The sequence below is a fragment of the Neoarius graeffei genome, chromosome 8, assembly GCF_027579695.1.
Source record: "Neoarius graeffei isolate fNeoGra1 chromosome 8, fNeoGra1.pri, whole genome shotgun sequence".
Taxonomy (NCBI): domain Eukaryota; kingdom Metazoa; phylum Chordata; class Actinopteri; order Siluriformes; family Ariidae; genus Neoarius; species Neoarius graeffei.
The window spans coordinates 50,225,095-50,229,652 of NC_083576.1; positions in this window are offsets into that span (position 1 = coordinate 50,225,095).

The window sequence follows — 4,558 nt, forward strand, 5'->3', positions numbered from 1 at the left end:
TGTCTGCAAACAATGTTGAATTTTCTCAGTATTACCACGATTTGAACAATCGAGGGAAGATTTGATACAAAGAGAAAATAGATATGTGTGGTTTTGACATGTATTATTTTCAAAAGTCAGACTTTTCTGAAGATAAGAAACTTCTACCGACCATTGAGTACCCAGATATCGCATTTTATCTGGTTTGGCTGCCGAGGAATCAAGTCTGATCTTGGATGAAACATAGCCAATGTTCTCAGTGGGTGTCCAGTCTGGATTGTTTCTATCACATAATTTTGCTGGCGCTCCTAGAAGTGAAATTGTAATACTCATGTTAAAATTATAACAATGTCTGAGCGAACCACAACAAGAGAGCGCTCATTTTATAGCAAAATTCTAGCAACAATAAATAAAATTCTTTCATGATATTATCGAGAAAGCTTTTGAATCTCACCTGAGATAAAATGATTACTACAAACACGAGCTGTTTTGGTTTTAGCCTCTGTTAGATCAGCTCTGCCGATGTTGTTCAGCCGTGCTCGTCTCCTCTCTGTACTAAACCTCAGAGTTTCCTCGCTCTCTTTCTGATTCACCGACGGATTTCTAAAAAATCGGAACATGCCACAGTCACAAGTACTGTTGTGACCACAGCCATATACAGCACAAAGATATGGCACAGCTAAAAGAACGCTTAAAGCACTGGAAAAACAAAGACCCGGATGGCACACCTTTGTCGGCCCATCAGAGGTATGACCAGTGGGCGTTCGTCGGGCCGACCTCAGCAAGCCAATAAAGGAATAAAAAACGATGCAGATATTTATTTATTTATTAATTACAAGAGACGAAAATAGTTTTAACCTACCTCTACTGAAGTTTTGTAAAGAAGTCGGTGCCTAGAACCCTGCTGTGCATAACGGTAAACCACACAGTGCCAAATGGCCGGAAATGACTATGGCTATTATAATTACAAGATCTTGTTACTCTCGCGTGTCCTGCCACCTGCGGTCCGATAACAGACCACCAGATATGTTTGCCGCTCACTGTTGCGAGCAGACCGCTGGATATGTGCTATCTGGGGAGAGTTGCACCATCGTGACTGTTTTGTGTGGAATGTCGCTTGACCCCACATTTGTATATCCACCAGCATGGCCGACATCCGGGTTTCCATTTTGCTTTGACATCACTTGCAAGTCAAGGATATGCTTGGTTACGGTGGGTTACTCTGGGAAAGGCTATAGGTAAAGCTAAAGGTACAGCTTTGCTAACTGTAGTTTGTTAAATTTAGCTAGTGTAGTCCAAGTTTCTTGCCTGACATACATTAGTTTATGCATACTACGGTATATGCAGTCAGTGCTTGCCAATCTTATTTATGAGGAGTGCCTCCTGAATTGTTTCCTAATGCCACAATATAGCTAACAAAAAGCAGTGGAAATAGGTACTGTATATATTGACAGATAAATAGAGTCAGATCCCTTCTTCTGATCACCTTGAATAATGCCTCAAACTATAGTGACAAACTCAGTTTGGCATGTTAAACATTGCTTTTGTAGACTAAGGAGCTAGAGGAAGTCAAAGAGGAAGTCACTGCTGGCAACACAGGAATGTTCAAAGAAACAAATCTCTCTTGTCATAGATATGAGTGTGAATGAGTGTGCTTCTGACAGAAGCTGGTACAGTCTTCTATAGTCTTGCTTTTCCAACAGCTGCAAAACAATGCAGTTCATCTAACTTTGTTTTTGACTAAATGTATTCCATAACAAAAATATGTAGTTATGGTTGCGAGGTAATTGAATTAAATTTCTAGAATGTAAAGCTAACGTGGTCTTCCGATCTTTAAAGAACTGATTTTGTTGTATTCTGCAAAAACTTGCAAAGTTTCAGTCCAAAGGCCCTGTCTAACTTTATCTACTGCAATGGAAAAAATTGAACATAAAACATGTGTATGATATTGAATTACCTGCTCATCCACCCACCCATTTTCGATGCCGCTTATCCATTGCGGGTCAAAGGTGAGCTGTAGCCAATTCTAGCTGACTTTGAGCGAGACGTGGAGTACACCCTGGACAGGTCACCAGTTTATTGTGGGGATAACACAGAGACACAGACAGCCATTCATACTCATGGGCAATTTAGAGTAGCCAGTTGGCCTAATAATTTAGGGAAAATGTGAACGCCACACAGAAAGACCCTGGTTAAATGGCAGGTTTGAACCCAGAACCTGCTTGCTGTGAGGCGACAATGCTAACCACTGTACCACTGTGCTGCCGTTAGCGTGTTCATAGTGTAAAATAATATAACCATCATTATTTAGTATCAGCTTCGAATGATGCATACTAACCCCATTTCCAGAAAAGTAGGGATATTTTCCAAAATGCAATCAAAACAAAAATTTGCAATTCATTAATTCATGTGAACATTTATTTAATTGACAAAAATACAAAGAAAATATTTTCAATAGTTTTACTGACCGACTTAATTGTATTTTGTAAATATAAACAAGGTTAGAATTTGATGCTTCCAACACACTTAAAAAAATGGGACAGAGGCAAAAAAAAAAAGCATGAAAGGTTTATAGGATAGTCAAGTAACACCATTTTTGGAAGATTCCACAATAAACAGATTAATTGGTAACATGATTGGGTATAAAGGAGCATGCAAAAGCTCAGTCTTTGCAAGCAAGGATGGGCCGTGGTTCATTCCTTTGTGCCAAAAATTTATGAGAGAATTGTTAGTCAATTCAAAAAGAACATTTCTCAACACAAGATTTTAGGTCTTTCAAAATCTACAGTACATAATATTGTGAAAAGGTTCAGGGAATTCAGAGATATCTCAGCATACAAAGAGCAAGGTTGGAAACCACTGTTGAATGTGCGTGACCTTTGAGCCCTCAGGTGGTACTGCCTGAGAAACTGTCATGCTAATGTGACAAATATAGCTACATGGGCTTGGGAATACTTCAGAAAGCCATTGCCAGTTTACACAGTCTTCTGCTGCATCCAGAAATGCAACCTGAAACTGTATTATGCAAAGAGGAAGCCATCCATCAATTCTATACAGAAATGCTGCCAATTACTCTGGGCCCAAACTCTGAAAGACAGTGGAAACATGTGCTGTGGTCAGATGAGTCCACATTTCAGCTTGTTTTTGGGAAATCTGGACATCGAGTTCTCAGTGCCAAAGGTGAACACGACCATCCAGTTTATCAGAGAAAGGTGCAAAAGGCACCATCTGTCATGGAATAGGGGTGCAATCTCAAGGCATTGATACACTGGGGTATATATTGGGATTTTTAAGAGACATATTCATCAAGGCAATGCCTCTTCCTAGGAAGTCCATGCTTATTTCAGCAGGAAAATGCCAAGCCTCATTTTGCACAGGCTATAACAGCATGGCTTTACACTGTAGACACGGTGTGTGTGTGCTTGACTGGCCTGCTGCCAGTCCAGATCTGTCTCCTATTGAGGTATTTCACTCACGTGACCAAGTCATGTGACGCTGCCATTTTGGACGGCACGGCTCGAATCAGTTTGAATGCGAGGAAGGCGACAAACGAAAAACATAAAAGAAAAAGGAGCGAGATGCAGAAAACACCTTCACTATCCAGCGACGTAGGGCATTTACAGGGCGAGCAGAGGGAGAGGTATTTGCAAAAATTGAGGTTAGCAGGCTTGGAGAACGACGTTTACCTGCTTCCACCAGGATTGTTCACTGACAGCTAAGATTTGTTCACATTTTCATTTACTTTCGGTCCTCAGGATAAACAAAATGTTATTAAATGTCATTGAAATAACTTCTTAGTCTGTTGAGACATGGCCCGTTATAAGTTTTTCCTTTACTGTATTTACTAGTTTACTGAGCGTGCTCCGGGGCTGGCTGGCGCTAGCTAGCGCTCCGGGGCCGGCTGGCTAGCGCTCCGGAGCCGGCTGGCTGGCTAGCGCTCCGGGGCCGGCTGGCTGGCTAGCTAGCGCTCCGGGGCCGGCTGGCTGGCTAGCTAGCGCTCCGGGGCCGGCTGGCTGGCTAGCTAGCGCTCCGGGGCCGGCTGGCTGGCTAGCTAGCGCTCCGGGGCCGGCTGGCTGGCTAGCTAGCGCTCCGGGGCCGGCTGGCTGGCTAGCTAGCGCTCCGGGGCCGGCTGGCTGGCTAGCTAGCGCTCCGGGGCCGGCTGGCTGGCTAGCTAGCGCTCCGGGGCCGGCTGGCTGGCTAGCTAGCGCTCCGGGGCCGGCTGGCTGGCTAGCTAGCGCTCCGGAGCCGGCTGGCTGGCTAGCTAGCGCTCCGGAGCCGGCTGGCTGGCTAGCTAGCGCTCCGGGGCCGGCTGGCTGGCTAGCGCTCCGGGGCCGGCTGGCTGGCTAGCGCTCCGGGGCCGGCTGGCTGGCTAGCGCTCCGGGGCCGGCTGGCTGGCTAGCGCTCCGGGGCCGGCTGGCTGGCTAGCGCTCCGGGGCCGGCTGGCTGGCTAGCGCTCCGGGGCCGGCTGGCTGGCTAGCTAACTAGCGCTCCGGGGCGGGCGAGCTGGCCGGCTGGCTAGCGCTCCGGGGCCGGCTGGCTGGCTGGCTAGCGCTCCGGGGCCGGCTGGCTCAGTAAACTA